The sequence below is a fragment of the Hoplias malabaricus genome, unplaced genomic scaffold, assembly GCF_029633855.1.
Source record: "Hoplias malabaricus isolate fHopMal1 unplaced genomic scaffold, fHopMal1.hap1 scaffold_73, whole genome shotgun sequence".
Taxonomy (NCBI): domain Eukaryota; kingdom Metazoa; phylum Chordata; class Actinopteri; order Characiformes; family Erythrinidae; genus Hoplias; species Hoplias malabaricus.
In genome coordinates, this window is record NW_027101022.1 from 172,501 (window position 1) to 185,120 (window position 12,620).

The following is a 12,620-nucleotide window of genomic DNA, read 5'->3' on the forward strand; positions in this document are numbered from 1 at the left end:
CGTAGGGTATAATTTCGCGTTAACACGTTAAGTTTGTGTATTTCGTGAATCATGATGCTTTACTGCCACCAACTGGTGTATGGCGTTATTGCTGAAACAACATAAAGCCTTAACTTAAGAAAGCCACTCAACATCCCAATCCACATATGGTATATTGCCATCGGACGGGACCAGAGCGCTAGCGCGCGGCGCCCGTTAAATGATTTTTGCCGAGCCCGAGAGCGGGTCCAGTGCGCTCAGGGGAACACGCCACGAAGTTCCGCGCCCTCGCTGAGTCTCTACTCCTCACGTGGAAAGAGATATGAATAATCAAAGTTTGGGCCTTTTATCCGCAATTTTTCATCAGTCCACCAGGTGGCACATGGAATGTCCCAACACATGTATATTATATTGGGTTTGGGATGGGGTATTTCCGGCCTCCGAATATATTGGAAGTGGGATGGTTGTCCAATTGCTGTCAAATATATTGGAAGTGGGATGGTTGTCCAATTGCAATATATTCTGATGGTGTCAAATATATTGGAAGTGGGATGGTTGTCCTGATGGTGTCTAATATATTGGAAGTGGGATGGTTGTCCAATTGCAATATATTCTGATGGTGTCAAATATATTGGAAGAGGGATGGTTGTCCAATTGCAATATATTCTGATGGTGTCAAATATATTGGAAGTGGGATGGTTGTCCTGATGGTGTCTAATATATTGGAAGTGGGATGGTTGTCCAATTGCAATATATTCTGATGGTGTCAAATATATTGGAAGTGGGATGGTTGTCCAATTCCCATACATCCTGATGGTGTCAAATATATTGGAAGAGGGATGGTTGTCCAATTGCAATATATTCTGATGGTGTCAAATATATTGGAAGTGGGATGGTTGTCCTGATGGTGTCTAATATATTGGAAGTGGGATGGTTGTCCAATTGCAATATATTCTGATGGTGTCAAATATATTGGAAGTGGGATGGTTGTCCAATTCCCATACATCCTGATGGTGTCAAATATATTGTAAGTGGGATAGTTGTCCAATTCCCATACATCCTGATGGTGTCAAATATATTGGAAGAGGGATGGTTGTCCAATTGCAATATATTCTGATGGTGTCAAATATATTGGAAGTGGGATGGTTGTCCTGATGGTGTCTAATATATTGGAAGTGGGATGGTTGTCCAATTGCAATATATTCTGATGGTGTCAAATATATTGGAAGTGGGATGGTTGTCCAATTCCCATACATCCTGATGGTGTCAAATATATTGGAAGAGGGATGGTTGTCCAATTGCAATATATTCTGATGGTGTCAAATATATTGGAAGTGGGATGGTTGTCCTGATGGTGTCTAATATATTGGAAGTGGGATGGTTGTCCAATTGCAATATATTCTGATGGTGTCAAATATATTGGAAGTGGGATGGTTGTCCAATTCCCATACATCCTGATGGTGTCAAATATATTGTAAGTGGGATAGTTGTCCAATTCCCCTATATCCTGATGGTGTCAAATATATTGGAAATGAGATGGTTGTCCAATTACCATACATCCTTATGGCTTCAAATATATTGTAAGTGGGATGCTTGTTCAATTACCATATATATTGTGTCAAATATGTTCAAAGTGGGATGGTGTCCCATCACTACATATTGTCATCAGAGCACGTTTTAGGAAAACATAATTGTAATGTCTAAAAATACATTTAGCCATATATCCCATGACTCCCTGATCTCATATCTGTCTTTGGAGTTGTAAAATTCTACTGTCCAAAATCCATATATTTTTTTTGACTTGAATATATTGGAAGTAGGATTATCAGATCTCAGCTTCAGAACAACATAAGAGGTTTTTACAAACGGGTCTATCTTTGTCTGGGTCTATCTTACTCAGCGTGTGAGTTTGGAGAAGATTGGAGAGAATAAATATTTTCACTCAAAAAAACTAAAAGGGGTCCCCCTATGAGTTGTTTTTAAGTGAAAAAATTTATGTCCTCCAATCATCTCCAAACTCACACCCTGAGTTGATGACACTCAGACTTAGACGAAACTGGTCTTACTTTGAAGATATTTCACTCCTAAGCCAAGATCTGATAATCCAACTTCCAATATATTCCAGTCAAAAAAATATATGGGTTTTTGACAGTAGAATTTTACACTTCTAATTACAGAAAAAGGATCAGAGGGACTTGGGCTGTATGGAAACATGTATTTTTTTTAACTATATAAAATGTTTTCCCAAAATGTATAAGTCTTTACTTTAACCATCCCAATTGCAATATATTTGACACAAGTGTTATATATTATATTTAAGCAGTACATTTCTTCGTAGATGTCTTTCAGTAACTGTAAAACATTTATTTTAATTATTTGTAATTTGCTAAGACACATGGAAGACCTTTACATCCCGAGGTAGTGATAGCTTACAACCTGGTCTCACACCTACTTGTGATATAGTCACATATATAGGAGACTGCAATTCATGCTGAAAATATGCGATATGTCACGAATTGCAGATTACTATATCACGAGTAGGTGTGAGACCGGGCTGTAGCTTAACATTACTGGCTGATGTAACTTTGCTAACTGACAAAGCGACACATTTATGTTATGATTAAAACCAATATTTAACAAAAAATATATTCATTAAACACATGAAAAGTGTTGTATTCTAATCAAATGATATTTAAACTCCCGCACGAGTTATGCACAGGGGCCGTGTCTTCATTAATTCAGACTTATTATCCTGGATTTAAGTCCTTTATAGAGTATTTAGTTATTTTTTATAACGTCTCTTCCTTACACATGTAAACAATCGTACACACACAAAAATGCGTGTATTTGTATAACTAAAAATGTGAGTCTGTAAACAAGTTTTAGTCCCCACACCGAGATTATATCCATCTACACACAGACAAAGAGAGAGTCCACCAGTTTCGCTACACTACACTTTGTTTGGGTTTTTATGTACTGTTTCTAATTCTATATTTTTGTTGTGATATCAGTTATAATTGAATATGTATTTTGTCTCGTTCACCAGTGATATTTTTCAGTTACTGTAGTTAAAACAGCATTTAACTAATCCATACGGGCCTACTTACATATTCATGATTGGATTTACATCACACACTGTAGCTGACACGAAACATAAATCCTTTGTGAACGTAGTCCCTACGTTTCATCTGAATTATTCATAACATAGTGAGCGAAGCACTGACCTATGGCTACGTTGAGCCCTACGTGAGCAGTGTGAAGACAGCAATATTAGTAAGCTGATCCCCATAGCAACTGGAAGTTAATTTTTCACAATAAAAAACCTCTGGTGTTTAGTACCTTAAAATTTGTAAACATGCATATTATTATATAACTTCATTCATAACATGCTCTAAAGCTTTTCATAATTGTATATCAAACAAACATCACTATTCTCTCACACTATGTGTGTGACACATACTGAGATTTGACATTGATAAATTATGTGCATTCTTTTAATAGCATACTGCTAAACAATACAGTGTCAATACAAACCCATGGTGAAATTAACTTTCCAGATCCTCCTCTTTCTGTAAACGTATTGTATGTTTAACGATACATTAAGTTACTCATGTTTTATTTAATTATGTGTATCTACTTCTATATATAAATTAAGAGAGGATAAATCTCCTTCAAAATGAAATTGAACAAAAAATTCTGAATTAAAAAAGGGCTTTTTCAGCAGTTCAGTGGTGGTTGAAGTGAGGGGTTTATATATATATATATATATATATATGTGTGTGTGTGTGTGTGTGTGTGTGCTTTTAAACGTATTTATATATGTATAATGTTAATACAAAATCTCATAAAAAACATGGTCAAATCCAATACGCTTAGAGACCAACGACATTCCTTACACCTGGACCCCCATGACTACTGACGAAGAACACTCAGAAAAGTGACACTGAGCCTGCTGTGGGCCAACGTTGTTTTCTGACTGTGACTCTGAGCCGAGTGTAGTCAATTCACAAAAAACATTATAAGAACGCAGTACCAAAGCATGGCTCAATTTTGCATGTAGGTATTTGAGTATACACTAAGTAGGCTACAAGCTTATTGTTTTTATAATACACTTTATAAACTTGAATTCCTCTGTTTTTTTTTCATTTGTTTTAAATTATGCTCTAAACGTGTTGGATTCTCCGTGTTGACACGTAGCGTATAATTTCGTGTTAACACGTTAAGGTATTGACGCGTTATGAACGTGTTAACACGTTAAGTTTGTGTATTTCGTGAATCATGATGCTTTACTGCCACTTACTGGTGTATGGCGTTATTGCTGAAACAACATAAAGCCTTAACTTACCAAATAACGGAAACAATTCCAGTGTTTAATGTTCTGAACAATGTTTATGAGATTTTGTATAAACATTATACAAACATAATATTTATATAAACATAAATACGTTTAAAAGCGCACACACACATATATATATATATACCCCTCACTTCAACCACCACTGAATTTACTGCTGAAAAAAGCCCTTTTTTAATTCAGATTTTTTTGTTCAATATAATTTTGAAGGAGATTTATCCTATCTTAACATATATAAGTATGTGGCCACAAATGGGTCCACAATTCCATTTAGACCTAACAGGTGGTGGTGGGGTCTTAGTTCCGAAAAGCCATTTAGTGGACAAAATAGCAGTTGCTTACCTCTTCGTAGTACCACACCATCCCAATCCACATATATGATACGCCGCTTGGTGGACCTTATCGGCCTAGCGCGCGGCGCCCCCTAGACGATTTACTTTGCAGAGCCCGGGGTCGGGTCCTGGGCACACGTGGTGAGAGCTAAAAATCCTCAAAGTTTGGGCCTTTTACCCGCACTTTTGCATCAATCCACCAGGTGGCTCCCGGAACGTCCCGATTCCAATATATTCCATTACAGGCGTATATATTTATCATTCGTTGAAGTGTTTTGTAATGTTTTTAATACTTTTAACATGCCCAACATCCATAGACATTAACATTTTTAAAGTGTTGGCTACTTTGATAAGGCAACACAAACGTCCTTTCACAAAGTTTCCAACTATCTTTGATATATTTATAATGCCAGTAAACCGACAAACACGTAACCACAGTGAGCCAGCCTGTCCTTCTGAAACTCTTGTCCGAACGCCTTACTTTCAAATTTTCAAGTTAGCTAATGTTACTGCTGCATTACTTAAGGTGGAAGCGAAAAATTTAAAAGCTTCTGAGCGAACACCAGTCAGAATGTCAACACTAGAACTATCAGGATTTTCATATACCCCCTTTTTCTACCAGAGGCTGCCAAATGGCAGTGCTGGGGTAATTTGCAACCCATTAGGCCACCTTTTGTTATGTACATTAAGCCACTACTAGGTGCTAAAACGGGGGGATGGGTGATAGTGTGAACTGTGTTGACTGACAAAGCTCTGAGAGTCACAGCAGGCACAGACTTTCAGGAGTTTAGTTTAGGGCAACAGTCTCAACAAATAAAAAATATTTTGGTACTTTGGCAGTTTTCTCAGCTGCTGATAATTATTATTATAATCTTTCAAAAATATAATGAAATAATACTTGTTTATTTAGAATACACACAATAAAGAATTATTTAAGCTTTTTAGTTTATATTTGTTGATCTAATGCAGTATTATTTTATGTGAAACCTACAAAAACCTTGAGAAATATAAATAAAAAAATCAGTTAAGTAAAAATTGCTCAAAAATAGTATTTAAGTTTAATTTGAGTCATATTTACTTGTCAAGAAAAACACTTTGCCAATGGGGTGAGATATTTTGACTTAAAACAAGAAAAAATGTCCTGATAATATTCTTTTACTTGGGTTTTTAAATGTTTAAGTAAAAATGTCCTTTTTACAAGTAGCTGAGGGTTGTTTTTTGTATAAATTTATGTAAAAATATCTTTACCTATTGGCAGTTTTTCAAAAGACAAAAACTACTTAAAATAAGGTTACAACATATCAGAGCTATTTTGACTAATCAATATGCCACTTTTTGCACTGTGAAAACAATCCTACATTAGTACAAAGGAGGCAGTTTTTCAAAAGGCAAATTTACTTAAAATCTGAACTTTAGCTATTTTGACAAATCATCAGTGAGAAAACAATCCAAAATTAGTACAAAGGAGGCAGACTTGAGGTGTTTTGGAATTATAGTTCAAATAATGTCTTTGTGTGAGTTTTAGAGAAAGATGACTGCAGACACTGGAAAACTTGTTAATAAAGTGCATAAACTTTATATAATAAACTGCACCAAAGTAAATAGCCTATCTGGCTACATGCTGAGTGAAATAAAATAGAATAAACCTTTCTCACTATAGTACAATATTACAAATATACACGATGGAGGTAACTGAGATGGGTGTGTCAGTGTCAGTCAGGGTGTGTATTCCCTGCCACATACGCCGAGGGTCAGAGGAGGTAAAGTGCTCCTCAATCCAGAGTTTGTAGCAGTGCTTGGCTATAGCTATTAGTCTCTTCATATTGCCAGGAACTCCAGTGGGCGGTACAAAGGACGCTCGTACCCTGAGCGCTTCTATGCTGAGGGATGCCATGGTAAGAAATCTCAGACCACCAGTCTTGTTTTTTGCCCTTCTTTTGTACGCATTAGGTTTTTCCATTTATGTGCATCTGCTTTTGTTTTTTTTGTGAATCAGGACCGGCGTTTGTAGCAGTGCTTGGCTATAGCTATTCCTCTCCTCAGGTTAGCTCTGACCAAGCTGTATGCTTCCCTGCATCCTGATCTGAAGGCAGCATCTCTGGCTTTGAGCAGAGTGCGAACCTCTCTGTTCATCCAGGGCTTCTGATTAGGGAATGTTAATTATTATGGCAAACTTAAAATTAATGATTAAGTATCACCAGGAAGAAAGATCGACGCTCAAAGAATTCTTTGAGGAGAAGAGAGGAATAAGACAGACAGTCAAAGATTCTCTCTTATCTCTTGAATTTATTGAACAAATCCAAGCCATATATAGGACCCCAGTCACGTACACCATTATTAGATCATGTCTCGTTCCATCAACCCAAACATTCCCTTATTGGTGCCTCGTCATCTCCCTTTTATCTCCGTCCTCTTCGTATTGCCAGGAACTCCAGTGGGCGGTACAAGGACACTTGTACAAGCGCTTCTATGCTAAGGAATGTCATGTTAAGAAATCTTGGACCCTCGTCAACGTCAGAGAGGATCCCAGGCATGTCGCACCCCTTCTGCATAGGAGGTTATTTCGGGCGGGCCGAGCACAACGTGGGCATGGGCGTTTCCATCAGAGCGGTGACTCTGAAATCTCTTCTGGTAAGATTTCCTAAATTTTCTATGTTTGTTTGCTGGTTATAGCTGTTGTGATTTTGGAAGAGACACACTGCAAAAAGTACAATCTTGAAGTTAAAATTGCTCAAGAATATTATTCTATTTTAATTTGAGTAATTTTGACTTGTATTTTGACTTAAAACAAGACAAAATGTCCTGATACGATTCTTTTACTTTGGGTTTTAAAAAGTTTAAGTAAAAATGTCTTTTTTTACAACTAGCTGAGGGTTGTTTTTTTGTATAAATTTATTAAAAAATATCTTTACCTATTGGCAGTTTTTCAAAAGACAAAAACTACTTAAAATAAGGTTACAAAATATCAGAGCTATTTTGACTAATCAATATGCCACTTTTTGCACTGTGAAAACAATCCTACATTAGCACAAAGGAGGCATACTTCAGATGTTTTGGAATTATAATTCAAATACCATGTTTGTGTCAATTTCACATTATTTGAACCTTTCACTAATCAATTCTCAAACATATGGTCCTGTAGATGAGGAGACTTCACCACCTCCAGGAAAGAGAGGTCGCATGGAGACACACGGGTGGCTGACAGAGACGGCAAAAGATGGCACAGTGTGGCATGAAGCACATAGTTTATATTTCTGTAAAGTTTACATTTCTATTCATGAATACTTTTGTTAACATATTGTTGCATGCTTATTTAATCTTTCATTACTTCCTTTATTACTATTTCATTGTACAGGGAAACCAAGCAAAATGTTTCTTTCCTGTTCATATACCAATAAAACTACCTTGAATCTAAATGTCTGGTAATGTTGACTTTTTTTGTGGGTGGGGGTTCACCAACTTGCTGCAGAGAAGAGTGTGGAGTGCAGTAGAGTGTCTCCTTTCAAATGTAAAGGCCTCATTTACATAACACTGGAGGTGAGAAGAGCTGTTCACACCTGCCAAATGGCAGTTCTTTGGGATTTAAAGGTATAATTGCCAAATGGCAGCGGTTTGGTAGTTCTAGTGTTAAACAATACACCTGCATATAGTCAGCACAAAAAGATTGCTCACACATTAAAATCATGCCCAAGATAATGGAACAATGACGTTCAGAAGTAAGTTATAATCCAGCGTCAGGTAATTTAATGTGGAAGCGAAGAGTTGCAATACAACATTGAGCTTCTGGGCAACCTCAATGTTAAGAAATTAAAATTATACAAGCACATACAGGTGCTGGTCATAAAATTTGAATGTATGCAAGACATGGGTGTCAGCTGTCATGTTCCTTATGCCAAGCCACTCTTGAACAAGAGACAGCGTCAGGAAAAAGGACTGGACTGCTCCTGAGTGGTCCAAAGTTATGTTCCCTGATTAAAATAAATTAGATGAGATTAGATTCAACTTTATTGTCATTGTGCAGAGTACAAGTACAGGGCCAATGGAATGTAGTTAGCATCTAACCAGAAGTGCAATATATAACATTATTTACATAATTTACATAAAGTGCAGTAGTGATATGACATTGTGATTATGGAAGTTAAAGTAACCATATATACATATTGAAATATAAAATATGTAAGCAAAGTAACATTGTGTAGGTGATGCATTATGTACTGAAGGATGAATGAAATACAGCTTTACAGAAGGTGCAGTGAAATGATTGTGCAAGATTTATTTAAAGTGCCTGAATAGTGTTCATCCGGATAACAGCCTCGGGAAAAAAAAACTTTTACGAAACCTGTTAGTGCGGGAAAAGAGGCTCCTGTAACGTCTGCCAGATGGTAAAAGGCTGAAAAGTCCATGATTTGGGTGTGTGACGTCCTTGACGATATTTCTTGCCCTGCCCAGGCAGCGTTTATGGTAGATGTCCTCGAAGGAACTTGAAACTGGACACCTGATCCACTGCAGTTCCGTTGATGTGAATGGGGGCGTGAGCTTGGTTCCTAGTCCGTCTGAGGTCCATGATGATCTCCTTTGTTTTGAGCGTGTTTAGTACCAGGTTATTCTTTTGGCACCACAAGGACAGATGCTGTACTTCATCCCGGTAGGGCGTTTCATTATTGTCTGTAATCAAGCCTATCACCATGGTGTCATCTGCGAATTTGACTACGGTGTTTGAACCATAGGCAGGTACACAGTCATGGGTGAAGAGAGAGTACAGAATCGGGCTAAGAACACAACCTTGTGAAACGCCAGTGTTCAAGGTGATGGTTGATGAATGAAGGTTGCCTAATCTAACAGATTGGGGTCTGTTAGACAGGAAGTCTAAAATCCAGTGGCAGAGTGATGTGCTGATACCCAGAGGGTGGAGTTTGGATATCAGCATAGGCGGAATCACTGTGTTGAATGCAGAACTAAAATCGAGGAACAGCATTCTCACCTATGAGTTTTGACAGTCCAGGTGGGTTAGTGCAGTGCTGTTGAGATAGCGTCCTCTGTGGATCTGTTGCTATGATAAGCAAACTGGTGTGGGTCCAGCGTAGCAGGCAGGCAGGATTTCAAGTGAGAAAGAACTAGTCTTTTAAAGCACTTGGAAATTATTGGGGTGAGTGCTACAGGTCAAAATTCATTAAAGTCTGAAGCAGTAGAATGCTTAGGCACAGGCACAAGGATGGCTGATTTAAAGATAGAAGGTACAGCTGCCTGGGCAAGCGAAACATTAAAGATGTGAGCAAAGACACCCGCAAGTTCCACAGCACAAGCTCTTAGCACACGGCCAGGTACACCACCAGGGCCAGTTGCCTTCCGTGCATTCACTCTGCTCAGCATGCGACTGACGTCCGAATTGGAAAGTACAAGTGGGTTGTTGTCGGTGGAGGATCGTTTATTGAAGATATCAATATCATCTGGTCGAAACGAGCGTAGAAGTTGTTCAGCTCATCAGGGAGTGAAGCACTGTTGGTAGATGGAACAAAGCTAGTTGGTTTATAGTCAGTCAGGGTGTGTATTCCCTGCCACATACGCCGAGGGTCAGAGGAGGTAAAGTGCTCCTCAATCCAGAGTTTGTAGCAGTGCTTGGCTATAGCTGTTAGTCTCTTCATATTGCCAGGAACTCCAGTGGGCGGTACAAAGGACGCTTGTACCCTGAGCGCTTCTATGCTGAGGGATGCCATGCCAAGAAATCTCGGACCACCAGTCTTGTTTTTTGCCCTTCTTTTGTATGCATTAGGTTTCTCCATTTATGTGCATCTGCTTTTCTTTTTTCTGTAAATCAGGACCGGCGTTTGTAGCAGTGCTTGGCTATAGCTATTCCTCTCCTCAGGTTAGCTCTGGCCAAGCTGTATGCTTCCCGGCGTCCTGATCTGAAGGCAGCATCTCTGGCTTTGAGCAATGTGCGAACCTCTCTGTTTATCCAGGGCATTTGAATAGGGAATGTTAATTGTTATGGCAAACTTAAATTTAATGATTAAGTATCACCAGGAAGAAAGATCGATGCTCAAAGAATTCTTTGAGGAGAAGACAGGAATAAGACAGACAGTCAAAGTCAGTCCACACAGTTGTTGATGTGTTTCAGGACAGAGTTAGTGTAGGTGTCCAAGTGGATGTGTGAGCCTGTGGAGGCTCGGGCAGCATACTCACTCCAGTCGGTGTGCTGGAACTGTTGCTGAAGGAAGGAGTCAGCCCCATCCATCCAGAACTTTACAGTTCTGGTTGAAGGCTTAATCCTCTGCATGACTGGAGTGTATTTGGGAAGCAGGAACAAAGAAAGATGATCGGAAAGTCCAAGATGGGGGAGGGGTGTTGTTTTGAAGCTGGTTAAAGTCGAACCGATGCTGAATCCGGTGTTTGTGCAGTGAATGTTAATTTCAAAAAGTGTCTGTCTGTCGTAACTGTAGTTCGCAAGAGTTATTTGCGCAAGAAAACTGGAGATAGCTAAGTACAGAAGTATAACATCACTAAAACCGGTAAGACGCTGAGCCTCGCAGTGTGATCGCGATGCCATCTTGGTCCTGGGAGACCAAGGACCATTTCCTATGGATATCAAGGTCCCAGAATCTGGAGGAAGAGAGGAGAGGCACGGAATCCACATTGCTCGAGGTACCCTGTAAAGTTTCCACAGTAAGTGGCGGTTTGGGGTCCCATGTCATCTGCTGGTGTGGGTCCACTGTATTTTCTGAGGTCCAAGGTCAACGCAGCCGCCTACCAGGGAGATTTAGATTACTTTATGCTTCCTTATGCTTCCAAGCGGGGTGGGTTAGTGCAGTGTGTAGTGCTGTTGAGAGCGAAGACACCCGCAAGTTCCACAGCACAAGCTCTTAGTACACGGCCAGGTACACCACCAGGGCCAGCTGCCTTCCGTGCATTCACTCTGCTCAGCATGCGACTGACGTCCGAAGTGGAAAGTACAAGTGGGTTGTCGTCGGTGGAGGATCGTTTATTGAAGAAATCAATATCATCTGGTCGAAACGAGTGTAAAAGTTGTTCAGCTCATCAGGGAGTGAAGCACTGTTGGTAGATGGAACAAAGCTTGTTGGTTTATAGTCAGTCAGGGCGTGTATTCCCTGCCACATATGCCGAGGGTCAGAGGAGGTAAAGTGCTCCTCAATCCGGCGTTTGTAGCAGTGCTTGGCTATAGCTATTAGTCTCTTCATATTGCCAGGAACTCCAGTGGGCGGTACAAAGGACGCTCGTACCCTGAGCGCTTCTATGCTGAGGGATGCCATGGTAAGAAATCTCAGACCACCAATCTTGTTTTTTGCCCTTCTTTTGTACGCATTAGGTTTTTCCATTTATGTGCATCTGCTTTTGTTTTTTTTTGTGAACCAGGACCGGCGTTTGTAGCAGTGCTTGGCTATAGCTATTCCTCTCCTCAGGTTAGCTCTGACCAAGCTGTATGCTTCCCGGCGTCCTGATCTGAAGGCAGCATCTCTGGCTTTGAGCAGAGTGCGAACTTGTCTGTTCATCCAGGGCTTCTGATTAGGGAATGTTAATTATTATGGCAAACTTAAAATTAATGATTAAGTATCACCAGGAAGGAAGATCGACGCTCAAAGAATTCTTTGAGGAGAAGAGAGGAATAAGACAGACAGTCAAAGATTGCGTGAATCCGGTATTTGTGCAGTGAATGTTAATTTCCAAAAGTGTCTGTCTCTCGTAGCTGTAGTTCGCAAGAGTTATTTGTGCAAGAAAACTGGAGATAGCTAAGTACAGAAGTATAACATCACTAAAACTGGTAAGATGCTGAGCCTCGCAGTGTGATCGCGATGCCATCTTGGTCCTGGAAGACCAAGGACCATTTCCTATAGAAATCAAGGTCCCAGAATCTGGAGGAAGAGAGGAGAGGCACGGAATCCACATTGTTCGAGGTACCCTGTAAAGTTTCCACAGTCAGTGGCGGTTTGGTGTCCCATGTC